Source organism: Scyliorhinus canicula, chromosome 15 (assembly GCF_902713615.1).
Source record: "Scyliorhinus canicula chromosome 15, sScyCan1.1, whole genome shotgun sequence".
Classification (NCBI taxonomy): domain Eukaryota; kingdom Metazoa; phylum Chordata; class Chondrichthyes; order Carcharhiniformes; family Scyliorhinidae; genus Scyliorhinus; species Scyliorhinus canicula.
The window spans coordinates 88392826-88420599 of NC_052160.1; the positions used below are offsets into that span (position 1 = coordinate 88392826).

Genomic DNA, 27774 nt, shown 5'->3' on the forward strand with positions numbered 1-27774 from the left:
ATCGCAAAGGTTAAAAAAAACCCAGATGACTTCCTACGTAAACGGGTGTCAATCTTCCCGCTCCGACTGCTAAGGGGGATTCAGTACAGGGTAGTTTCCAGAGGGTAGGTAGGAGCAGGGAGCGTCTCGGACATTTACAAGGAACTTATGGGGTCGGAGGAGACGCAGACCGAGGAGCTGAAGCGTAACCTACGTAAACGGGTGTCAATCTTCCCGCTCCGACTGCTAAGGGGGATTCAGTACAGGGTAGTTTCCAGAGGGTAGGTAGGAGCAGGGAGCGTCTCGGACATTTACAAGGAACTTATGGGGTCGGAGGAGACGCAGACCGAGGAGCTGAAGCGTAAGTGGGAGGAGGAGCTGGGAGATAGAGGATGGTCTATGGGCAGACACGTTGAGTAGAGTCAATTTGCCTGCAACATGTGCCAGGCTCAGCCTGATACAATTTAAGGTTGTTCACCGGGCTCACATGACAGTGACCCGGATGAGCAGATTGTTTGGGGTTGAGGACAGGTGCGCAAAATGTGCGGGATGACTGGCGAACCATGTCCACATGTTTTGGACATGTCCAAAGCTTGGGGGATTTTGGCAGGGATTTGCGGACATAATGTCCACACCGTTAAATACACGGGTGGCGCTGAGTCCAGAGGTGGCGATTTTCGGGGTGTCAGAGGACCCGGGAATCCAGGAGGAGAAAGAGGCAGATGTTCTGGCCTTTGCTTCCCTGGTAGCCCAGAGATGGAGGGACTCTAAGCCCCCAAAGTCGGAGACCTGGCTATCGGACATGGCTAGCTTTCTCTGTTTTGGAGAAAATCAAGTTCGCCTTGAGGGGGTCACTGTTAGTGTTCACCCGGAGGTGGCAACCGTTCGTCGACTTCTTTGCGGGAAGTTAATCATCAGCAGACGGGGGTGGGGGGAGTAGTAGTTTAGATTAAAGTAGGGGGTCAATAAGGGTGGGGCCTGTACGGGAGGTAAATGGCTTTTGCATTGTTTATGATTTCATGTATATTGTTTATTTTGTTGTTACTATACCAAAAATACCTCAATAAAATGTTTATTTAAAAAAAAAAGCCGGATGGGAGTTGTGTACAGGCCCCCTAGCAGTAGTCTGGATATGGGATAGAAAATAAATCAGGAGATAGAAAAGGCATGTAAAAAAGACAATATTACAACAATCATGGGGGACTTCAATATGAAGGTGGACAGGGAAAATCAGATTGGTAGTGGATCCCAAGAAAAGGAATTTGTGGAATGTTTAAGAGATGTTTTTTTTTTGGCACAGCTTGCGACAGAGTCTACTAGGGAACAGGCAATTCTGGATTTGGCGATGTTTAATGAGGCAGACTTGATTAGGGAACTTAATGTGAAGGAACCCTGATGGAACAGTAACGAAAATGATAGAATTTACCCTGTTGTTTGAGAGGGAAAAGCTGCAATCAGATGCAACAGTATTACAATTAAATAAGGGTAGCTACAAAGACATGAGGGAGGAGCTGGCCAGAGTTGATTGGAAAAGGAGCCAAGCAGGGTAGACAGTGGAACTGCACTGGCAAGAGTTTTAGGGAGTTATTCGGGAGGCACAACAGAAATTCATCCCGAGGAGGAGGAAACATGCTCAGGGGAGGACGAGGCATCCATGGCTGACGAGGGGCGTCAAGGACAGCACAAAAGCAAAATAAAAAACTTACAAAGTGGCGAGGATTAGTGGGAAGCCAGAGGATTGGGAAGCCTTTAAAACTGAGATAGGGGACAACTAAAAAAAGCAAATGGGGGGGGGGGGGGGGGGGGGGGGGAAGAGAAGATGAAATATGAGTGCAAGCTAGCTAGTAATATAAAGGAAGATAGGAAGAGTTTTTTTCGATATATAAAAGATGAAAGAGGCAAAAATAGACATTGGACCACTGGAAAATGTGGCTGGAGAAGTAAAGCAGGAAACCAAGAAATGGCAGAGAAACTGAATACTTTACATCAGTCTTCACAGTGGCAGACACCTGTGGGATGCCAGAGCTCCAGGACAACCAGGGAGCAGAGGTGAGTATGGTGACCACCACGAAGGAGAAGGTTCTGGGGAAACTGAAAGACCTGAAGGTGGATAAATTACCTGGACCGGATGGACTACACCCCAGGGTTCTAAAAGAGATAGCTGAGGAGATTGTGGAGGCATTGGTGGTGATCTTTCCGGAATCGCTGGAGGCAGGAAGGGTCCCAGAGGACTGGAAATTGGCTAATGTAACATTGCTGTTTCAGAAGGGAGTGAGGCAGAAGACGGGAAATTATGGGCCGGTTAGTCTGACTTTGGTCATTGGTAAGATTTTAGAGTCCATTATTAAAGATGACATCGTGGAGTACTTGGAAATGCTGATAAAGTAGGACTGAGTCAGCACGGCTTCGTCAAGGGGAGGTCATGTCTGATGAATTATTTGAGGAAGTAACAAGAAAGTTAGACCAAGGAGAACGAGTGGACGTGATTTATTTAGATTTCCAGAAGGCCTTTGACAAGGTGCCGTATAGGTGACTGTTAAATAAGTTAAGAGCTCATGGCGCTAAGGGTAAGATCCTGACATGGATAGAGGATTGGCTGACAGGCAGAGAAAGGAGATTAAGGGGTCTTTTCAGGATGGCAGCCGGTGACTAGTGGTGTGCCACGGGGGTCGGTGCTGGGACCACAACTTTTCACAATATACATTAATTATCTGGAAGAAGGAACTGAAGGCACTGTTGCCACGTTTGCAGATGATACAAAGATCTGTAGAGGGGCAGGTAGTATTGAGGAAGCCGTTGGGCCGCAGAAGGACTTAGACAGGCTAGGAGAGTGGGCAAAGAAGTGGCAGATAGAATACAATGTGGAAAATTGCAAGGTTATGCACTTTGGAAGGAGAAATGGAGGCATTGACTATTTTCGAAATGGGGAGATGCATGGGAAATCAGAAGCACAAAGGGACTTGGGAGTCCTTATTCACGATTCTCTTAAGGTTAACGTGCAGTTCAGTCAGTATTTAGGAAGGCAAATGCAGTGTTGCCATTCATGTCGAGAGGGCTAGAATACAAGAGCAGGGATGTACTTCTCAGGCTGTATAAGGCTCTGGTCAGACCCCATTTGGAGTATTGTGAGCAGTTTTGGGCCCCATGTCTATGGAAGGATGTGCTGGTCTTGAAAAGGGTCCAGAGCAGAATCACAAGAATGAACCCTGGAATGAAGAGCTTGTCGTATGAGGAACAGTTGAGGACTCTCGGTCTGTACTTGTTGGAGTTTAGAAGGATAAGGGGGGATCTTGTTGAAACTTAGAGGATACTGCGCGGCCTGGATAGCGTGGATGTGGAGAGGATGTTTCCACTTGTAGGAAAAACTAGAAGCAGAGGACACATCTCAGACTAAAGGGACGATCCTTTAAAGCAGAGATGAGGAGGAATTTCTTCAGCCAGAGGGTGGTGAACCTTTGGAACTCTTTGCTGCAGAAGGTTGTGGAGGCCAAATCACTAAGTGTCTTTAAGACAGAGAGATAGGTTCTTGATAATAAGGGGATCTGGGGGAATGAGAAAAATATCAGCCATGATTGAATGGTGGAGCAGACTTGATCGGCCGAGTGGCCTAAATCTGTACCTATGTCTTATGGTCTTAACTCCAAAGTATATTATGGAGTCCACCTGACCTACAACCTTCTATGTTGAATTTGGCAAAGATGAGCACAAGAGCTTGCCTTTCAGGTGTTATTCAACTGACTTCTTAGATGCTTTTAATAAATAAAAACTAGCTTTAGTCTAAGAATTTAGTTAACATTTGTAGAACACCCACAGCAAGAATTTTTATCAACTGCAAACATGAAGACCCCACATAGCTACAGTAATCTATGCATAACCCTTCGTGAATTCCCCCATAACTATTCCAATTCAATAACAAAATCCAAAAAAAAAACGGAAACCCCTTTTCAAAGGTGTGGCCCAGCACACAGCATTCTCACTGTCGTTAAGCCTTGTTATTGATACTCTGTTCTCCTTTTCAAACAGCAGATTTAAATTCCTTCCAGAAAGCAATTATCTTAAGTTACCAATCAGTTTGAAAACAGCTTTTAAACTGAAGATAGAGAGGCAGGCCAAAAAAACCTTCTGTTCACTGTCTGAGTCCACAGCACCCAAATGTGAAAGCGAAACCTAAAAAACCTCCCAGTGCCACAGCCACAGCCCAGCTCCACCCACAAAATGACATCACTGAAGCCATGTGATAAGACAAAAACCTTTCTGAAAGGGACACATGACTATGTACAGATTTGTAAGGATAACACAAGTGAACAAAACCTAACTTGTACTCTAATGTTCTCATGACTATACAGTCCATGCGGGCAGCACGGTGGCCTAGTGGTTAGCACAACCGCCTCACGGCGCTGAGGTCCCAGGTTCGATCCCGGCTCTGGGTCACTGTCCGTCTGGAGTTTGCACATTCTCCTCGTGTCTGCGTGGGTTTCGCCCCCACAACCCAAAAACGTGCAAGCTAGGTGGATTGGCCACGCTAAATTGCCCCTTAATTGGAAAAATGATTGGGTACACTAAATTTATAAAAAAAAGACTGTACAGTCCATGTAAACCAATAGGTAGCCTGTGGTCAGGCATGCCACCCTCTGAAGCAAGCTGCAGATGCCTCTCCCCTCACCAATCAACGTTTATTAATTTCTCAGCAGTTTCTCCTTAGATGCTTGTCAGACTGTGAGCCAACTGTTCTCACTGTAGCTCTGTCTTTCACATAAGGGTTTCCAATTTTTAAAAGCATTCCTTGGAATCCTCCCTGAAATTATGTTTTCTTTTGCCGTCTTTACCAAGGATCCATTACCAGGCTTTCAACCTCCTGGTATTCTTCTGTCCTACAGTGCCACATTTTCTCAAACTTCCATGCACTCTCTCAGATACCCAGCTGCCAACAGAATACCGTTGCTACACAGGTCTGTAGTAAGGAGTCATCCACCTTCTGGTCACCTTGACTTGATTCCTGCCCTTGTTCCTTGACTTCAAAGTTTTCCTGGAATTTTCTTCTGTACCATTCCTGGTTTCAGGGCCTCTCTGTTCTTTAGCTTGGGAAGCAGTCTCTCCATGTCCCTGTTCCAGCATTTTCTGTTGCCTTATTCCAATTGAAATCAATTGCTTTTGCTGCCTGTGTGGGCCCCTGGTTTCTTGGAAACAGCCCAGTTTCGTATAATCTTTAGAGGTTTAAAATCCTCATTAAAGTGCAGGCAAAGTTTAAAGTGAAACTAGACTCAAGTTCTTAACTCTTTAACACATACAGAAACACATTGAATTTACTTAAAGCTATATCTTGTTAAGAAGTAGAGATAGTTGAAACAATTTATATTTGTGGGTATTAGAAATTAGGCATAAGCTTGAGCTTCATTTCTATTTCTGAATTTGTGTGCTACGAAAGGGCTATAACCTCAGTTAGCGTCATGCTAAACAAAGGTGCCTGCTTGTCAATAGGTTTTAGTTTCTCTTTAAACTTTGCCTGCATTGTAATTAAGGGTTTATAGAAAAAAGTGGTTACAGGCTTAAAAAAAACTAAGCTATTGTATCGCAACCAGAAGATCACCTGGGACAGCAGTAAGTTTTGAATTAGTTGTAGGCTGCAGGAAGCTAATTTCCCAAAAGAGCAAAGTCTTCAAAAAACTGAGCACAAAAGAATGTCTCAAGAAGGAAGTGGAGTTAAAGGAACAAATAACAAGTTCTGTTTGGCTGAGTTCAAGATACAGTTATAAGAACCTGATTTAAAGTCAGCTAATGAGAGTCAGGCATACAAGGTGGTCCTAAGGTTGGTGGGGCTGCATACCTGAGATTATGTGGAAGCATGTGGTGATCAAAGGCAGAGGAGTACTGAAAGGAGAGGTTGAAATTCTGGATGTAGATACTTGGTGAAAACATCTGAGAGAAAGCATTGTTCCAGCATGTTTTTCAAGAGCAGAGTTTGGAGATCCTCGTGTGAAAGTTTGAGACCAGGTGGCTCACATTGTAACAAACATCTGGGGGGGGGGGGTGGCGGTGGTTGATGAGAAGGCTAGCCAAAGATGATTTTGGTGGCATCTATCACTTGGTTTCAGAGTGTGGTGCGTCTGGCCACATCACGCCTATTGGTTTACATGGACTGTGTACTAGAACATAGAGTATTAGAAAGTTTGTAATTTCTGTTATCCTTATAAATCTATATATCTGTGACGGTAGTGCTGAGGTGAAGAAGTAGCGTGTTATAGTTAATCTTTTCTTTGAGAATTTAAAAAAAAAAGTAAAATTAATTGGCAATCTTGTGATTCTGTTCGTCCATTGCTCTAAACAAAAATAAATGTTACAATTTACCAAGCTGGAATTGTAACACTTATTCCTAATATCTACAAATCAATTTAGGTTATGTAAAACTATATATATTTCCTAACTTTTGCCAGTTAAACATCTGTCTTACCCCGCCTTGAACATATTCAATGACCCATTCTTCTGCTCTCTCCGGAAGACCAACGGCCAAAGAGAAGAAATTCCTCCTCATCGCCATGTTAAAAGAGAGACCCCTTATTTTTAAACTTTGCCCTCTAGTACTGTACTAGATTCTCCAATAAGAGGAAGCATCATTCAGCATCTACCCTGTTGAACCCCATTACATTTCAAGAAGATCACGGCTCAATCTTTTAAAAACCATTGAGTATCGGCCCAACTTGCTTGACCTTTCTTCATAAAGCAATCCCTTCATCCCAGGAGTCAGTCGAGTGAACTTTCTGAGCTACTTTCAATGCATGCAAAGTTTTATTCAGTGCTCCAGGTGCAGTATCACCAATACTCTGTACAATTATAGGAAGATTTATCAACTTTTATACTCCATTGCCCTTGCAATAATGACTAACATTTCTTTTGCCTTCCCACCTCACAGAATGCGCGGTAGCATTGTGGATAGCACAATCGCTTCACAGCTCCAGGGTCCCAGGTTCGATTCCGGCTTGGGTCACTGCCTGTGTGGAGTCTGCACATCCTCCCCGTGTGTGCGTGGGTTTCCTCCGGGTGCTCCGGTTTCCTCCCACAGTCACAAAGATGTGCAGATTAGGTGGATTGGCCGTGATAAATTGCCCTTAGTGTCCAAAATTTCCCTTAGTGTTGGGTGGGGTTACTGGGTTATGGGGATAGGGTGGAGGTGTTGACCTTGGGTAAGGTGCTCTTTCCAAGAGCCGGTGCAGACTCGATGGGCCGAATGGCCTCCTGCACTGTAGATTCTAAGATGCAATTTCTAAAATAATCTAGTTCTAGAGCTAACCAGAAAGCAGGCTATTCTGTACCTGGTAATGTGTAATGAGTCGGGATTTATTAATAATATAATAATAATCTCTTATTGTCACAAGTAGGCTTCAGTGAAGTTACTGTGAAAAGCCCCTAGTCGCCACATTCTGGCGCCTGTTCGGGGGAGGCTGGTATGGGAATCGAACCGTGCTGCTGGCCTGCCTTGGTCTGCTTTAAAAGCCAGCGATTTAGCCCAGTGAGCTAAACCAGCCCCTAAATTAAAATCGCTTATTGTCACGAGTAGGCTTCAATGAAGTTACTGTGAAAAGCCCCTAGTCGCCACATTCCGGCGCCTGTTTGGGGAGGCTGGTACGGGAATTGAACCCGCGCTGCTGGTCTGCTTCGGTCTGCTTTAAAAGCCAGCGATTTAGCCCAGTGTGCTAAACCAGCCCCTAAGATGTCGTCAGTAGGAATGTACTGGCTGATTTTGATGAGATATTTCATATCACAAAGATGAAAGAGACTCCAGGAGAAAGATGCACTATCCAAGGCTAGGAAGTTAAAGATGGTAACAATTTAAAAGAAGCAGCATTTCTGTGAAGATTAATGGGAGAAATTGGAGTATTTGTGAAAGCGAGCAAAAAATAGCTTGTGTTATGATCCCAGCTGATTCTACCATACAAGTCAGACCCGAGGTATGTAGAAGAAATATAAAAACAGGTATGCCTGGAGCAGCACCATGTATACCTAAAAATGAGAACCTGATAAAACTACAACACAGGATGACCTGCATACCAACCAGGGAAAGCAACATGTGATAGACACAACTCAGCGATCCCACAATCAATGGCTCAAATCTCAGCTTTGCTGTCCTGGCGCATTATCCATTTGTGAATGGTGACAGATGATTAAGCAACTCACTGGAGGATAAGGCTCCAAGAATATTGCTATTCTCCATGATGGGGGAGCCCAGTCCATCAGTGCAAAAGATAAGGTTGAAGCATTTGCAACAATATTTAGCCAGAAGTGCAGGGTGGATGATCCATCTTTGCCTCCTCCTGAGGTTCCTAGTATTACAGATGCCATCTTCAGCTAATTCCATTCACTCCAGGTTATCTCAAGAAACAGCAGATGGCACTGGAGAACAGAGATTGAATGCTCCAGATCGGGCGATCCAGAAAATGGAGAAGGCACTGACCGAACATGAGGAACACCAAACAGCAATAGAGGTGGAGGTGGGGATGCTGAGAGACCAGCAGAAAAGGCTCCAGGTGAAGGATCCAGAGAATAGGTCCCGCCGGCGGAACTTATCAGAGGGGTCCGAAAGAGTGGATGCAGAGGCATATATACCGGGTATGCTCTAAGCTAATGGGGGATGGAACGTTCACCTGACCCTTGAAGGTGGACAGGCACACAGAAGCCACGTGTAGGTGACCCACCGAGGGCGATGGTGGTGAGATCGCACAGGTACCTGGACAAGGAGCGTATTTTACGGTGGGCCAGGCAGACACCGTAGCTGTAAGTGGAAGAACAGCATCCTGTGCATTTACCAAGACCTGACTCTGCTGCAGCGTTCACATTAAAAATGTCTTTGTTTTTGGGCTATATTTGTAATGCCTTCTGTGTCGATCTTGGAGCTGCCCTGTATTTGTGTAAGCTAAAGTTTGCATTTGCACTGGTGGGGGATGGATGTGTGAATTTTTGATGTGGGGGATGGATGTGTGAATTTTCGATGTGGGGTTTTCTTTTCTTTTTGTTTCTTTTGGTTAACTGGGCTGGGAATGTTTTCTCTTGCATATGTGTGTCCGAGCTGGGGAGGAGGGAAACAAAAGGTAGGAAAATGTTTGGCGCCATGGGCGGTTGCTTACCAAGCTAGCTGGGCTGGCTTGCTCATGCAAGCACAGTGGTGGTGGTGGTGGGGGAGGGGGGGGGGGGGGCTAAATGGGCAGGTTAAGAGGGCACGCGTGTTCAAGCATTTGAGGGGATTGAAGGCGGACGTGGCAATGTTACAGAAGACGCATCTTAGTGTAACTGATCAGACTAAATTAAGGAAGGGATGGGTCGGGCAGGTATTTCACTCGGGGCTGGACTCTTAAGACTAGAGGGGTCGCGATCCTGATTAATAAGCGAGAAGCGAGTGTCATTCGAGGCAGGAAGAATAGTTATGGATGTGGGAGGCCGTTACATCATGGTTAGTGGGAAGCTGGAAGGGCTGCTGGTGGTACTCCTGAACCTTTACGCGCCAAACTGGGAACATGTGGAGTTCATAAGTTGGGGAAGATCCCGGACCTGGACTCGCATAAGTTGGTCATGTGGGGGGGGGGGACTTTAACATAGTCATTGACCCAAGGCAAGACCGGTCAAGCTCAAGGACAGGCAGGGTGCCAGCAATGGCAAAGGAGCTGAAGGGTTTTATGGAGTAGATTTTGGGAGTGGACTCATGGAGGTTTGGGCGACCGAGAGTGAAGGAGTTCTCTTTGACACATAAATAAAGTGTACTCCCGGATCGACTTTTTCATCTTGAACAGGGCTTTACTGACTGGAGTAGTGGACACTGAGTATTCAGCAATCACTGTCTCGGATCATGCCACGCACTGGGTGGACTTACAGGTGAGCAAGGAGGGTGGCCAACGCCCGCATTGGTGATTGTATGTCGGACTGTTAATGGATGAGGAGGTGTGCGGACGGGTGAGGAAATGTGTCCAAAACTATCTGGAAGTTAATGACACAGGGGAAGTCTCGGCTGCAATGGTCTGGGAGGCGCTGAAGACGGTGGTCAGAGGGGAGCTAATTTCGACATGGGCCCACAGGAAGAATGTAGATAGAGCAGAGACGGATTGACTGATAGTGGAAATATTTCCGGTTGACAGGAAATAGTCGGAGACCCCAGAGGTGGGGCTTTTAAGGGAATGGCGGAGGCTAGAGGTGGAGTTTGGCTTGGTAACTACAGGGAAGGCGGTGGAGCAGCTGAAGAAGGCGAGGGGGGGCGATCTATGAATATGGGGCCAGTAGAATGCTTGAGCAGCAGCTCAGAAAGAGGAAGGCAGCCAAGGAGATTGGGAAAGTGAAGGACAGAGACGGGAACTTGGTCGGAGATTCAACAGGGGTTAACAGGGCGTTCAAGGAGTTTTATAGCAGGCTATATGAGTTGGAACCCCCAGCTGAGCCGGAGGGGATGAGGCAATTTTTAGGGGGGCTGAGGCTCCCGAAGATGGAGGAAGGGCTGGTAGAAGGGCTGGGGACCCCGATCGGAATGGAAGAAATAGCAGAAGGGCTGAAGGCCATGTAGTCGGATAAGGCCGCGGGACCGGACGGGTTCCCAGTGGACTTTTTATAAAAAGTTATCTGGGATTCTGGGGCCACTGCTGATGAGGACATTTATGAGGCAAGGAACATTGGCGGCCAATGTTAGAAGACTGTTGAATGTGATCATGATGCCCTCAGAGGGTAGTGACGTGGAGGTAGTGGTCGCAATGGACGCAGAGAAGGCATTTGATCGGGTGGAATGGACCTATCTGTGGGAGGTGCTGGGGCGTTTTGGGTTTGGACGGGGCTTCACCGACTGGGTCAGGCTGCTGTATCAGGTGGCTGAGGCGGGTGTACGGACAAACAGGTTGACATTGAGCTATTTTAGGCTGCACCGGGGGATGTGGCAGGGATGCCCCTCTCCCCACTGCTGTTTGCACTGACCATAGAGCCACTGGCAATTGCACTGAGAGCCTCAAGGGGTTGGTTTGGGGAGGGATAGAACACAGTCTTGCTATACGCAGATGACCTGCTCCTATATGTTTCTGACCCACTAGAGGGGATGGGAGAAATTGAGGATTCTGGGGGAATTTGGCCGGTTTTCGGGTTATAAATTGAACATGGGGGAAAAGTGAGATGTTCACGATCCAGGCAAGGGGGCAGGAAAGCCTGAGGGAGCTGGAGGATAAATTTGAATTGATGGGAGGGAATGAGTTTAGGTACCTGCAGGTGCGGGACTTCCTACGCAGGCAGGTCTCACCGCTCCTGCCACCAAGGGGGATACAGGACATGGTAGTTTCCAGAGTATGGGTGGGAGAGGAGAGGGCATCTATAAAGAAATGGCGTCAGAGGAAACACAGACCGAGGAGCTGAAACACAAATGGGAAGAGGAAATTTAGGCCGAGGAGCTGAAACACAAATGGGAAGAGGAAACTCAGACCGAGGAGCTGAAACACAAATGGGAAGAGGAGTTAAGAGGAGAGATAGAGGATGGTCTCTAGGCGGATGCGTTGAGTAGAGTCAAAGCGTCCACATCATGTGCCAGGCTCAGCCTGATACAATTTAAGGTTGTTCACCGGGCACACATGACAATGGCCCGGCTGAGCAGGTTCTTTGGGATAGAAGACAGGTGTGTAAGGTGTGTGGGAGGACCAGTTTCATGTTCATATGTTCTGGGTCTGCCTGAAGCTTGGGGGATTCTGGCAGGGGTTTGCAGATGTCATGTGCAAGGTTTTAAAAACCAGGCTGGCACCGAGTCCAGAGATGCCGATTTTCGGAGTGTTGGAAGATCTGGGAATCCAGGAGGAGAAAGAGACAGACATGCTGGCCTTTGCCTCCCTGGTAGCCCGGAGATGGATACTATTAGCTGTGGTGATATGCATCACTGTAAATACACAAAGGGTTAATGTAAATACACGTAGACTAGATAGACACAAGAGGGAGCACCAGAGACATGACACACAGACATTCAACCAATAGGTCAGTAAGATAGGACACGACCAATGAGCATTCACAGTACACACAGAGGTGATACTACCACGGGGGCATTACACCAACCCATATATAAAGGACACAGCACACATGATCTTCCTCTTTCCAGTGGAGACACTGTGAGTAAAGACACAGGGTTGATTGAACATCACACCCACCACGTGGATTGTAGCAGACTGGTTCGTCAGTCTGAGTAGCTATAGAAGGATTAACAGGAGAGTCGAATCCAAGTAGGAGAATTGTTAATAGTTCAATAAACGTGTTGAAGCTATATCCACGTCTGAACCTTCCTTTGTCAGAGTGCACATCAAGGAAGCAGCTTATGCTACGTGAAAAGCATAACAAAACATGGTACCAGTGAGTGACTATTTCAATCCATGTAGTTACAACTCAGCAAACAGTGACAACCAGCAACAACAGCCAGGCAAGATGATCGCGATTCCGGTTCCACAGCGGCTCAGGTGCCACGGCAATCTCAGTGCAAACTGGCGGGCATTCAGGCAAAGGTTTGAGATCTTCCTGGTAGCAGATGACCTACAAGACGTGGCTGATGCTGAAAAGACAGTTTCTGCTCACCATCGCGGGTGCCAGAACAGAAGAAATCTTCGAAACATTCAAGTTCTCCAAAGGGCAAAACAGGAGCCACTTCCAGGCAGTCCTGGACAAATTCGAACAATACTGCAAAGAAAACACAAACAAACCAACAGAAAACGGTAAGAGAGGCGCCAATACGCACCACGAGGCCGAGGTCCCGGAGCAGAGAACGACCGTTTTGATCGGCGGCCATCTATGTAAAGGTGCCGCAAATGCGCAGTTGAGAAAAAGGCCCCCAGTAAAGGAACAGCGATCTCAGCTTGCCCAATCGCATCCTATGACCTACGTCACATGCTTCGTGACGTTAGGCACCCGGACCACACCCACTTAACGCCCACTTAACGCCCACTTAGGGGCAGCGGGGGTAGCATGGTGGTTAGCATAAATGCTTCACAGCTCCAGGGTCCCAGGTTCGATTTCCGGCTGGGTCACTGTCTGTGTGGAGTCTGCACGTCCTCCCCCTGTGTGCGTGGGTTTCCTCCGGGTGCTCCGGTTTCCTCTCTCAGTCCAAAGATGTGCGGGTTAGGTGGATTGGCCATGCTAAATTGCCCGTAGTGTCCTAATAAAGTAAGGTTAAGGGGGGGGATTGTTGGGTTACAGGAATAGGGTGGATACGTGGGTTTGAGTAGGGTGATCATGGCTCGGCACAACATTGAGGGCCGAAGGGCCTGTTCTGTGCTGTACTGTTCTATGTTCTATGTTAACGGGGAAATGTCCCAAAACAAGAAAAAAAATTTAAAGCAGTAAAACCTGATTATTTCACCTGGAATGACAGCACTATGCCTGTAATTCAACCAGTAGCTGAAAGTAACCTCCGCAGAACCCTGCAACAAGCAGTTAGCACCGCCCAAAGAGATGATACAATCCTTGAAGACTACGACTCCGACCGTGATTTCTTCTTTGGACATCACGAGCCCACAAAAAGTGATGATATGGTCCTAGAAGACTACGACTCAGACGAAGTTTTCATTATTGGAGATGGCGACCCCAGTACAAAATCCGAACCGCAACGAGATGTGTTCTACAGTGAAGAATCCGACACAGACGCGGATGTGTTCTTCGGATTTGAGGATCTTCAGTCCAGCATATATGACATCCCGACACGTGAGTGCAGGATAATGCTGCGGCCTGACACCAAGAGACAGAGAGCGGTACAAGCCCACAGAGAGCGGCCTGCTGCCACACACAGTGGTCCACGCACCGCGAAGGGGCCCCGACTCCACACAGAAAGCAATGAAAGACTCCACAGCGCGACAACTGCACGTCTCTGCACAAGAAGTGATTCGAGTGACACAAGCCTCCACAGCGAGCTCGTGGACAGCCTCCACGATAGAAGCAACGCAAGACTCCACACCGCAGTCCTTGCATGAACAAGACCATGAGGGTCTAGCAACCTCCTCTGAGCAACCAGCAGCAAGTCTGCCATGCTCAAGTGCACAGCAAAGCGACTATGACAATCCACCCAGATTGTTTGAGCCATAAGAAGAAGACTCTTGACAGTCTACCCAGCTCAAGTGAACAACAAGAAGCCACTGAGGCTCTACCCACTGTATGTGCGACAAGTGACAACGGCATCCCACTTCCCATACAAGATAGGCAACGTGACAGACCTCAGCTAGTGTGTACAGATGTACTCGACAATCACAGTGAGACTACTGGTGACTCCGGTGACACCACGTTACTTCAAACCACATTCGCTCGAGCCGCTCCACAAGCAAATGCATTCCTGAATGTTTTGACTCCAGACATGGCGCATCAAGAAACCTCAGCTGACTCAAGTGAACCGGAAATTACTCCGGATGGGGAACATCAAGAAATCTCAGCTGACTCCGGTGAAACTGCAATGACTCCAGACTGGGAACATCGACAAGCCAAAACCGACAAGGGTGAAACAGACCAGACTCCAGACGGGGAGAAACCACAAGCCAAAGCTGATTCAAGTAAGCCGGACATGACTCCAGATGGGGAGCACCGCAAACTCAGTGACGGCACGCTCAAGGAAACAGCAGATGCCACTAAGCACGCTGACATGAGTAACTATGTGAAGGACTCGTATTATCCATAGCGTGTGGTCCTTGAGCGCAGCAAACACGACAACAAAAACCAACCAACTCAACAACAACATCAGTGACAATAACCAGAAGCATACCAAAGGCAACAACTTCGACAACAAGCATGACAAAAACAACACCTATGGAACTACAACTGGTACGACATGGTACAACTCTGCCCATGAGGGACACTGTTACTGCTCAGCTCAGTACAGTGACATACCATGGCCGGACAACGGAGATTGCATACATCGCTACCACAAGCATCGGAAGAAAAAAAGACTCCAAATCAGATAACTAAGTGATGTGACCACTTCTTGGTTCCTTATGCACAGGGACACGGATGGTGTTCACAAGGACATGCCACCGTCAACATCACCAACTCACCAACCAAACCAGAAAGACACTTGACCATAATAATAATTAATGAATTTTGGACTCATACATATGATTTGGACTGATTGTTTACTGATCACTGTTATCATAACTTGTACATAGCATCACTTATCTTCGTGTTTTTCTTCAATTTTCTTTAACACTGTACAGAAAATATGTAACGAAAAAAAGGGGGATGTTGTGATATGCATCAGTGTAAATACACAAAGGGTTCATGTAAATACACGTAGACTAGCTAGACACTAGAGGAAGCACCAGAGACATGACACACAGACACTCAACCAATAGGTCAGTAAGATAGGACACGACCATTGGGCATTCACGGTACACACAGAGGTGACACCACCACAGGAGGGCATTACACCAACCCATATATCAAGGACACAGCACACATGATCTTCCTCTTTCCAGTGGAGACACTCCGTGAGTACAGACACAGGGTTGATTGAACACTCACCACGTGGATTGTAGCAGACTGGTTCGTCAGCCTGAGTAGCTATAGAAGGATTAACAGTAGAGTCGAATCCAAGAGGGAGAATTGTTAATAGTTCAATAAACGTATTGAAGCTATCTCCACGTCTGAACCTTCCTTTGTCAGAGTGCACATCAAGGAGACAGCTTATGCTATGTCAAGAGTATAACAAAACATTAGCTTGGAGGGACTCGAAGCCCCTGAAGTCAGAGACCTGGCTTACTGACATGGCTGGCTTTCTCTGTCTGGAGAAAATAAAGTTCGCCCTGAGAGGGTCAATGTCAGGGTTCGTCGGAGGTGGCAGCCATTCGTCGACTTCTTTAGAGAAAATTAACTGTCAGCAGAGGAGGGGGTGAGTTAGCTTAGATTAGTTTTAGAAAGGTGGGACCTTTGAGGGTGGTAGACAGCCTTTGCACTATGTTTCTATTTGTATGTACACTGCTTTTTCTGTTGTTGTTACAAGACCACAATTACCTCAATAAAATGTTTTTTTTTTAAAAAAAAGTTACGCCGTTTTGTCCCTGACCGTGGACCAAATCTGAAGTACCTATCCTTAAGAGGTGTAATTGCTTCCTGGAGCAAGATATCTAGGTAACTTTCCCCCTCTGATGTATTGCAATGTCTGAAGCTCAGACTGCAGCTTATCAAAAGTTGAAGTCTTTTGAGCTGCCGATCGTTACTGCTGATGTGGTTACAATGGAACACCGGTACCTATCAACGTTCATATGCTGCAGCTGCAACACAACTTGGCCTGCCCTTATTATCTTGTTTTTACTTCACTAATTAGATTTGAGTTTAGAATATCACTGAAAGATTATCCATGGTTATACTGTATTGTGGAGTTTAACTAGCTATGCTATAAATTTAAAGTAATATTTCTATACTTCAAAATTCACCAGAACCTGCCAGTGCACCTAATTCATGACTCTGGGTTTCTTCTCTCGGGTATTGCCGTCTGTGGTTCCCTTCTGGGACCACACCTTTTTCGTAAAAGGCCAGAACAGCATCACCTCCTCCCTCGTTGCATAAAATACTTGGATTAAGTATTTGATCTTGCTGCCACCTTCATATGACTTACTTTGTGCATCTGCTAAACCTCCTGTATTTATACTGAGATTCTAGTGAGCTGAGTCAGCTATTGCTGGCTGGAGAACCTGTTCAAGTTAGCTACCTAATTAAGTACCCTGCAGATGTTTCTAAGCAGGGACCTTGATTATCACTGACTAAGACTAAATTCTTTACTATTACAGTTCAATTAAATGCTAAATGCAGGCATGACTAGATTTTACAAAGTGATCAATCCTTAGAACTCCCTCACTTGTCAAATTCCCGGTATTAAGCACTCTGTCTTGTTGCACTCAGTCTTCAACTCCCACCTTTGAGTAACATAGTTTGGAGGCAGGTTTACGCTGTCTTAGGACAATAAGGGGGCACCAAGCCAGCAAAACGGGTTCCAGAAGAACTCTTATTTTTTTTGTTAACTCAAAACTGCAGAAAACTATGGTACCCACATTGCACATGAGAATATAGCTGAAACCTGGGACCACCCCTCTCTGCATTGCACAATGATTTTACAAACAGTCCACTGGTGAGTTTCTGTTCTTTAACATGTGTTATGGATAAAACAAATTTAAGACTGAATACTTTAAAATATCTTTACTATTGTTACTAAGTGTTTAATGTATGTGAATTTGTGAAGGGGGAGAAGTAGTGTGGTGATCTGAAAGATTGTCTTGAATAGAGCTGCTCCCCGTTTTCATTGTGCAGAACAAATATTTGTTGACCGTAAAATCATGAATTGCCATTGCTCAGGGAGGAAGCTGCCTTTCATGTTCTGTTTATTTCTGAGGACGGAATGCAAGGCTGTTAAGTTCTATGGATAATGTGTTTATTTTCATTGTGGATGTATCTGTATAGAATCAGAGCAACTGCACTCGCCTTAATAATTTTGGTGCTTGAAGCTGCATTTGCCAAACCGGTAATGAGAAGGTGTACATAAAAATTAATCCATGCATTCAGTTCCATTCTTCTTCTGTATGACATCTTGCTGCTTTACAAGTCTAAATCCAAGTTGGAAAACTAAGCCGCAGCACTGTGTGTTTGATAGGTGGATTGCATTGAATTCTGTAACAGATGTTTACAGGTACACAGTGTGGTGAGCAGTCTGATCCGGGTGACCACATTCTCATGCTGGACTGCCTTGAAATTGCCTTTATGGGGGAGCTTTGATGTCACGGTGGCACAGTGGTTAGCACCGCTGTCTCTCAGCGCCAGGGACCCAGGTTCAATTCCAATCCCAGATGACTGTGTGGAGTTTGCATATTCTTACTGTCTGTGTGGGTTTCCTCCGGTGCTCCAGTTTCCTACCACAGTCCAAAGATGTGCAGGTAAGGTGGATTGGCCATGCTAAATTACCCCTTAATGTCCAAAAGGTTCTATGATTCATTCCATGGAGATTGCAAATCATGATGAGTGTAGGCCAATAAAAGTTTTTATTGGTTTTCATATGTTTATGTCACTGTTATCCCTTGCGTTTTGTGGCTTGTATGTGGCTCTCCTTCCCCTCCGGCTCTGCTAGTTGCAGGTTACGAACAGATCTTGGAACAAGTTGAATGGCTTCCACGTCCTGTGGAAGCCCTCTTCTGACCCACGGATGGTGAAGTTGCTCTTCCCCAGTTGGAATTCAGACAGGTTGAACAGCCAGTCTGTAGCTTTGGCTGGTGCTGCCAATCGCCAGCCGAACACGATTCTTCGGCAGGTGATTGGTGAGGCAAAGGCTAGGGTGCCAGCCCCCCTCCCAATAAAGAGTTCTGGCTGCTCGGAGACCCGGAAGACTGCCACTTTTGGGCCTGGCTCCACCCTCACCTCCACAGCCGTGGACATTGCTTTGAAGAAGGTTGTCCAGAACCCGACAAGTCTGGTGCAGGCCCAGAACACATGGGTGTGGTTAGCCCAGCGTCCCTGGCACCATTAGCATTTGTCCTCCGCCTCTGGGAAGAATCTGTGCATTTGGGTTCTGGTTAGGTGCGCTCTATGCACCAATTATAGCTGCATGAGGCTCAGCCCTGAGTTTGCCCTGGTAGTGCTGGCATTCGGAGGCCCCCCCCCCAATTCTATGCCTAATTCTTCCTCCCATTTTTCTCTTGTCTTGTGCAAGGGGGAACATGCCTCTTCCAGCGGTCATCTATATAGGTCTGCACAGTTCCCTTTCCTTAAGTTGCCCATGCCCAACAGTTCCTCAACTAATAAGCATCCTGGCGTCTGATGGTACGTCGTCATTTCCTTATGGAGGAATTTTTTTGATCTGTATGTACCTCAATTCATTCCATATGGGTAGTTGGAACCTCTCGGTGAGTTCCTCCAGAGTCGCTAGTCTGTCGTCTGTGTACATGCTGGCGTGGACCTGTGGTTGTTACAGACGGGGGCCATGATGGACATTTCGGTCAGGCCGAAGCTTTTGATACCACATTGAAAGCGTGGCTACCACAACTGGGCCTCTTGAGTGTTTGGTTGAAGGGGATGGAATGTTATCATGACTAGGGGTCGGGGGGATGTCCCTATGCAAGAATTCTCCTCCTTCACCCGTTCTGCTCCCAGTTTCTTCACCCATCCCCTCACTTGTTCCGCTGTGCAGTAGAACTAGGTTTGGGAGGGCCAGGCCTTCCATACTTCTCTTCATTTGTAGGACCCTTTATTTTTTTGCACCCTCGGGTTCTCCTCCCTCTCTCTCTTTTTCTCTTTTTCTCTTTCTCTTTCTCTTTCTCTCTCCCTCTCTTCCCTCTCCATCTTGGAATCCCCAGGTACTGGAATTTGGTCTGGGCTTGTAAGAAGGGTAGGAAAGATAATCCTGGGGACTACAGGCCAGTGAGCCTTACGTCAGTGGTAGGGAAATTACTGGAGAGAATTCTTCGAGACCGAATCTATTCCCATTTGGAAGCAAGTGGTCGTATTAGCGAGAGGCAGCATGGTTTTGTGAAGGGGAGGTTGTGTCTCATTAAGTTGATAGTTTTTTGAGGAGGTCACAAAGGCGATTGATGCAGGTAGGGCAGTGGATGTTGTCCATATGGATTTCAGTAAGAAGCCTTACAACACCAGGTTAAAGTCCAACAGGTTTGATTCAAATACGAGCTTTCGGAGCGCAGCTCCTTCCTCAGGCGAGTAAGGAGCTGCGCTCCGAAAGCTCGTGTTTGAATCAAACCTGTTGGACTTTAACCTGGTGTTGTAAGACTTCTTACTGTGCTCACTCCAGTCCAACGCTGGCATCTCCACATATGGATTTCAGTAAGGCCTTTGACAAGGTCCCTCAATGCAGACTGGTACAAAAGGTGAAGTCACATGATCAGGGGTGAGCTGTCAAGATGGATACAGAACTGGCTCGGTCATAGAAGGCAGAGAGTAGCAATGGAAGGGTGCTTTTCTGACTGGAAAGCTTTGACTAGTGGTGTTCTGCGGGGATCAGTGCTGGGACCGTTGCTGTTCGTAGTATATATAAATGATTTGGAGGAAAATTTAACTGGTCTGATTAGTAAGTTTGCGGACGACACAAAGGTTGGTGGAATTGCGGATAGCGATGAGGACTGTCAGAGGATACAGCAGGATTTAGATCAGTTGGAGACTTGGGCGGCGAGATGGCAGATGGAGTTTAATCCAGACAAATGTGAGGTAATGCATTTTGGAAGGTCTAATACAGGTAGGGAATATACAGTGAATGGTAGAACCCTCAAGAATATTGACAGTCAGAGAGATCTTGGTGTACAGGTCCACGGGTCACAAAGTGGCAACACAAGTGGAGAAGGTAGTCAAGAAGGCATACAGCATGCTTGCCTTCATTGGCTGGGGCATTAAGTATAAAAATTGGCAAGTCATGTTGCAGCTGTATAGAACCTTAGTTAGGCCAAACTTGGGAGTATAGTGTACAATGCTGGTTGCCACACCAGAACGATGTGGAGGCTTTAGAGGGTGCAGAAGAGATTTATCAGGATGTTGCCTGGTATGGTGGGCATTAGCTATGAAGAGAGGTTGAATAAACTTGGTTTATTCTCACTGGAACGAAGGAGGTTGAGGGGTGATCTGGTCGAGGTCTATAAAATTATGAGGGGCATAGACAGAGTGGATAGTCAGAAACTTTTTCCCAGGGTAGAGGGGTCAATTACTAGGGCGCATAAGTTTAAGTTGCGAGGGGCAAGGTTTAGAGGAGATGTACGAGGGAAATTTTTACACAGAGGGTAGTGGGTGCCTGGAACTCGCTGCCGGAGGAGGTGGTGGAAGCAGGGAAGATAGTGACGTTTAAGGGGCATCTTGACAAATACATGAATAGGATGGGAATAGAGGGATACGGACCCCAGAAGTGTAGAAGATCTTGGTTCAGACGGGCAGCATGGTTGGCGCAGGCTTGGAGGGCCAAAGGGCCTGGTCCTGTGCTGTACTTTCTTTGTTCTTTGTTCTTCGAATGCTACTCTCTCCAGCTTTGTCACTCTCTCTGGCGGGTTTACCAGGAAGATTTCATTTTCGCTCAGGTTGAGTTTGTGTTCTCTCCCCGGATGGGGCCATTATCATGTTCAGCAGGCGGCTGATGTTCAAAGCTCGCTGCCTGCTCTTGACAAAGCCCATCTGGTCCTCCTCAGCCACTGGTACACAGCTCTGCGGGGGTTGGGGGCGAGGGGAGTTGGTGCTCTGAGGTGTACAGCCCCCGGTAGAAGGCCTCGAATGCCTCATTGACGTGTTTCGATAGGGCTACCAGCCTGCTGTTGTTGTCTCTAACCTGCGCTATTTCCCTTGTGGCTGCCTGCTTTATCAGCTGGTCAGCCAGCAGGTGGCTAACTTTGTCTCCATGTTCGTAGAAGGTCCCCCATGTCTGGTGGAGTTTTGCACTACTTTGCAGGCGGAGAGCAGGTCAAAGTCCAGTTGTAGATTTTTCCTCTCCGCCAGATGCTCTACGGTCAAAGCCGTGGAGTATCGTCGGTCCACCTCTGCTATAGAGAAGACTAGTTGTTGCCTAGCTGCCCTCATTCCTGTCTCTGTGGGCTCTGTATGCGATAATCTCTCCTGTGACCACTGCCTTCGGCGCCTCCCAGAACATGGAGGGTGAGACCTCACCATTCTGGTTATTGCTGATGTTCCCCTCTGTGACCTGTGATATCCCTTTGTAAAAAGCCTTATTGGCAAGGAGTGCCGTGTCCAATCTCCATGGGGGTCGTTGGGCCCGGCCCATCTCTAATTTCACATCCATGTACTGTGGAGCATGGTCGGAGATTATAATTGCGGAATATTCTGCACCTATTACCCCTGCAAGACCAATTTCCCCATTATAATGAAGTCGATCCTGGTGTCGACCCTGTGTACCTGGGAGAAGAAGGAGAACTCCTCCCCTGGGTGTCTAAACCTCAGTAGGTCCACTGCCTCCATCTGTTCAATGAACATACCTAGTTCCTTCACCATGTTTGCTTTTTCCCTGATTAGGGCTTTGATCTGTCTGTCCGTAGGTCCTGTATATGTGGGTGGGTGTCTATGTTGGAGATTTCCGCCATGATCTTCTTTATGAATTCCGTGTCGTACCAGTTGGGGGCATACACGTTAAAGAAGATCACTGGTGCTCATTCCTGGACTCCGCTAACCATGACATGCCAACCCCCTGGGTCCGTAATTGTCCTTGTCACTGCAAACACCGTCGTCTTATTGAGTAGTATGACTACCCACTCTTCTTCTCCCCCCCCCCCCCCCCCCCCCCCCCCCCGCTCTCATCCTGTAACATGAATGGCCCGTCTGTCCCACCCAGCCCTTTCTTACCCACGGTCGGTCCTTCTCCCTTTGGTATGTCGGCCTTCATACTTATCAGGTGGGCAAAGACAATGGATCTTTTTATTGGGCTGTTCAATTCCCTGACAATCCAGGTGACTATTTTGATGGGGGATTTCAGTTTCTCCCACACCCCACTTGCGGGATCAGCCATACTTTCCTTGTGGATGTGCCCTGCACTCCGTGGTTTTCCTTTGACCAGGAGCCACCCAAGTTGCCCACCAACTATGTGGACGCTGAGTGGGTGAGCTCCTGCACTCCGGGACCCTTGTAGGGGACCTTTGAAGTGTCTGTTTGCAGTGCCTTTGTTCCTTGCTGCCATGTGTGATCTGTCGTGGAGAGCCTAGAGTCTGCACATCTCCCCCCCCCCCATCCCTTTTATTCTTCCATTGAGTCTCCCACCCCACCCCCCTCTCGCGCACATTCTCTCTCTCTCTCTCTCTCTCTCTCTCTCTCTCTCTCTCTCTCTCTCTCTCTCTCTCTCTCTCTCTCTCTCTCTCTCTCTCTCTCTTCCTTTCCCCCCTCTCTCTTTCTCTCTCTCTCTCTCTCTTTCTCTCTCTCTCTCTGTCCCTCTCTCTCTCTCTCTCTCTGTCCCTCTCTCTCTCTCTCTCCCCGTCTCTCTCTCTCTCTCTTCTCTTCCCCCCCCCCCCCCCCGTGTCTCTCCTTTCCTCCTTGCCTTCTGGGTCATTTAAAAACAACTGCAGCCAAGGTCAAGTCCAGAAACAACTTTAGGGCTGCACGGTGGCACCGTGGTTAGCACTGCTGCCTCATGACACTGAGGACCTGGGTTCGACCCCGGCCCTGGGTCACTGTCTGTGCAGAGTTTGCACGTTCTCCTCGTTTCTGCATGGGTCTCACCCTTACAACCCAAAGATGTGTAGGGAGGAGGATTGGCCATGCTAAATTGCCCCTTAATTTAAAAACAACGAAAGATGTAGGGCAAGATTCTCCGCAAATGCGGAGAATTGTAAAGGCTGCCATGGGACAGACCGTGACCCACGGCAGCCTTCACGTCCACTTCCGGGGCCGATTCTCTCTCCCCCCCCCCCCCCCCCCGGGTGGGGCTAGGAGCGCGGCCCCGTACGTCACGGCGGCGCGGCCTTGACGACGGTCGTCAAGGCCGCGCGTCAAGCGTCACGCCGGCTGACGCGGCCGATGACGTCAGCCGCGCATGCACAGGTTGGACAACGCCAACCCGCGCATGCGCAGTTGGCGTCTTTTCCCTCAGCCGCCCCGCAAGACGTGGCGGCTTGATCTTGCGGGGCAGCGGAGGGAAAAGAGTGCGTCCGTTACGGTGCCCACCGATCGCGGGCCTATGCCCCCCTTGGCACGGCTGTGGGACTGCTGTGCCAATCGGGCCCCCAGATGCCCCAAACGGGCATCTGGCGCCTGTTGCACGACGGCAGCGAGCAGGTGTGTTTGCTGCCGTGTTGAAACGGGCGTGAAGGCCCGGCTGCTCGGCCCATCGGCCTCGGAGAATCGCCGCTCGCCGTAAAAAACGGCGAGTGGGGATTCGTGGCGTGGGTTGGGGGGGGGGGGAATAGCGGGAGGGCGTGAAAAATGTCGGGAGGCCCTCCCGCTATTCTCCCACCCGGCGTGGGGGGGGGGGGGGGGGGGCGGAGAATCGCTCCTGTAATTTTTTCGCTAATTACAATTTTCAGTGCTTGCCATTGTCTCGAGGGAGCGACATCCCCATTGTCATTGTTCAAAATATAATGCTGGATAGCCCCTGAGTTCCTTGCACAGGACCTAATGTAGCAGACCCACATCCAACCGCTACCCCTTTTGATGCCCTTTACCTACCCCAAACTCTAGGTCCATCCAATGTAGGGCATGGTCAGAAATGATCACTACTGAGTACTCAGATTTCTTCACCCCTGCCACTCCCGTTCAGCTTTGACAAAATAGTTAATCCTGGAAAAAAACATTGTGTACTGTGGAGAAGAAGGAACTCTTTTTTGTTTTGCCTCAAGTGGCCGAACCACCAAGGGCCTGTTTGTTTACCCCCCTTCCCCCACTTCTTCCATAAGAGCAAGTAACGCCTTTGCCGTACCCCTCTGGGCACAGTAAGAGGTCTTATAACACCAGGTTAAAGTCCAACAGGTTTGTTTCGAATCACTAGTTTTCGGAGCGCAACTCCTTCATCAGGTGATTCGAACCTCAGCATTTGCACTTCCACACTGAGCAGATTACTGCACCCCTGTATGGTCAATGTGCGCACATGGGTGCATATCATTACTGGAACACTACGTTCAACACCACTCCCGTAGCTCCCTGTCCTGGAAGAAATCTCTCCTCCACCTATTTGCTGACTTGCAACAGGCCACAAAATCGCAAATGCTTACAATACCCCCCACCTGCCACCATGCAGATCCATTCAGCCCACCCAAGGTATGACTTCAATCAAGAAGGCTGATCTGGAAAAACCCTCCTACAAGGACTTCAACGCAAATTCTACCTGGACAAATGAATGGAATCACTGGTTTCAAATCCAACCCAACAACTAACTGCCTGCTTTAACCTTCCAAGGAGAGAGTGGTTCACTCTTAACAGGTTCAGGACTAGCCATGGCCACTGCTTTGCCAACCTCCACAGATTGGGCATTATTGCCAGTTCCTTATGTGCCTGTGGGAGAGAGAAAACTATTCACCACATCACAGAAGATTGTCCAATCCGCGGATTGTACTCTGTATCGCAGGACTGGAAGGAACTGCTTGGCTTAGGTGCTTTGCATTTGCTAAATAAATAAAATCTCTTCTTTTGCTCCACCTGTCTCTCCTCCCTTTTATCAGCAGCAACCTACCACATTCCCACCTCACTTCAGTTCACATTGAACTAGAAATGTTAACTCTGTTTCTCGCTCCGTAGATGCTGAGAGACCAGTTGAGTTTTTCCAGCACTTTTATGCTTGTTCAGTGACAAAGAATTACACTGCCGTACTTGTTTTTTTTGTCCAGTTTATAAAGCTAAACTGTAATCCAACCTGAGCACTGTTACAATGCTTGATACCCCACATTGGGCATTAGTTTGGCTCATGGTGCGCAGATGGTTCTGAGTGGCACTTTAATAGTAGTCCGTCACTGCTATTGACACTCCTTAGATCATTTGAAATCTGTTCTCATGATTAATGTTAAGGACGCATGCTAAATACATGGGGAGCAATAAAGTGCGCTAAAGGATGATTGTTTTAATGAGATTAAATTCATTTTTATTAATGTCAGTTTAATGTTTGCTTCCTTTTCCTTAATGCACAATTTGTGGTTTAATTTGTATAGAACTCCAGTTGTGTAGCATGCTTGCAGCATATTTTTAAACATTTTATTAATTCTTGAGCTCTGAGAACATTTGTGATTAAATAATCTAAAGTTTTCGTTTCTGTGTAGCACAGTGATATATCTACTAATAAATTTGAATATTCACATGAAGCAAGAGTTTTTATTTAATTTTTATAGTTGGATGGACAACATACAAAAATGGACATTCTTGGTTGCCAATTCCCTAGATGGTATGTTACGAGGCTCTGAGAAATGCTCTTCTGATTTGAAGGAATAATGTTTTAGTGCGGTGTTGGCACTCGCCCAGGTTCTAATAAGAAGTTGTGCTTAATATAGGGAGAGGTCCTTTTCAATAAAGTATTTTATTTATTCATAATTTAAGTCCAATATGGTGGTGTACAGGACTGTTACTGGATTATGATTTGCTAATTTAAAGAACAGGTTAATGACATATAGTAGCAATTGACGGGGCCGGTTTAGCTCTGCTGGCTGGACATCTGGTTTATCATGTCGAGCGAGGCCAATAGTGGGTTCAATTCCTGCTGAGGTTATTTATGAAGGCCTTCTCAATCTTGCCTATCAGCTGAGGTGTGGTGGTACTCAGGTTAAATCACCATCAGTCAGCTCTCGCCCTCAAAAGGGGAAAGCAGCTTGTGGCCATCTAGGACTATGACGAATTTACTTTTACTTTTTTTAAGAGTTAATTTTCTGTTTTGAGTTTTAAGTTACATTTTGAGATGGCAGCACGGTGGCACAGTGGTTAGCATTGCTGCCTCACGGCACTGAGGTCCCAGGTTCGATCCTGGCTCTGGGTCACTGTCCGTGTGGTGTTTGCACGTTCTCCCCATGTTTGCGTGGGTTTTACCCACACAACCCAAAGATGTGCAGGGTAGGTAGATTGGCCATGCTAAATTGCCCCTTAATTGGGAAAAAAATAATTGGGTACTCTCAATTTAGAAAAACAAATTTACATTTGAGATAAATTTTGAGAACAGGTCTCCCAGCCCCCCCCATCTCCTCAATTCATTGAACACAGTAAGAAGTCTTACAACACCAGGTTAAAGTCCAACAGGTTTGCTTCAAACACTAGCTTTCGGAGCACTGCTCCTTCCTCGGGTGAATGAAGACGTATGTTCCAGAAACATATATACACTATAGACAAATTCAAAGATGCCAGACAATGCTTAGAATGCGAGCATTTTCAGGTAATCAAGTCTTTACAGATCCAGAGATGGGGTGTGAGATTAAAGAGGTGTGAATTGTCTCAAACCAGGACAGTTGGTAGGATTTCGCAAGCCCTGCCCAGATGGTGGGGGATGAATGTAATGCGACATGAATCCCATGTCCCAGTTGAGGCCGTACTCATGTGTGCGGAACTTGGCTATAAGTTTCTGCTCGGTGATTCTGCGTTGTCGCACGTCCTGAAGGCTGCCTTGGAGAGCGCTTACCCGGAGATCAGAGGCTGAAATGGCTGAATGCAGCAAACTACCCAGCCTTCAGAACAGCGACCACAACACCACACAACCCTGCCATGGCAATCTCTGCAAGACGTGCCAGATCATCGACATGGATACCACCATTACACATGAGAACACCACCCACCAGGTACGCGGTATATACTCGTGCGACTCTGCCAACGTTGTCTACCTCATACGCTGCAGGAAAGGATGTCCTGAAACGTGGTACATTGGCGAGACCATGCAGACGCTGAGACAACGAATGAACGGACATCGCATGCCAATCACCAGGCAGGAATGCTCCCTTCCAGTCGGGGAACACTTCAGCAATCAAGGGCATTCAGCCTCTGATCTCCGGGTAAGTGTTCTCCAAGGCGGCCTTCAGGACGCACGACAACACAATCACCGAGCAGAAACTTATAGCCAAGTTCCGCACACATGAGTGCGGCCTCAACTGGGACCTGGGATTCATGTCGCATTACATTCATCCCCCACCATCTGGCCTGGGCTTGCAAAATCCTGCCAACTGTCCTGGCTTGAGACAATTCACACCTCTTGGGGTTACCCCTATCTCTGGATCTGTAATGACTTGATTACCTGCAAATGCTCACATTCTAAGCATTGTCTTGCATATTTGAATTTATCTATATATATATATATATATCTATATCTATATCTATATCTCTGGAACATACGTCTTCATTCACCTGAGGAAGGAGCAGTACTCCGAAAGCTAGTGTTTGAAACAAACCTGTTGGACTTTAACCTGG

The 27774-nt window shown here is 47.2% G+C and overlaps 1 protein-coding gene across 1 annotated transcript in view; it reads left to right on the plus strand.

Moving 5' to 3' along the window:
• LOC119978252 (AT-rich interactive domain-containing protein 2-like) overlaps nucleotides 1-27774 on the plus strand; it is a 346118-nt gene that overhangs the window by 82725 nt on the left and 235619 nt on the right. The window lies entirely within an intron of this gene.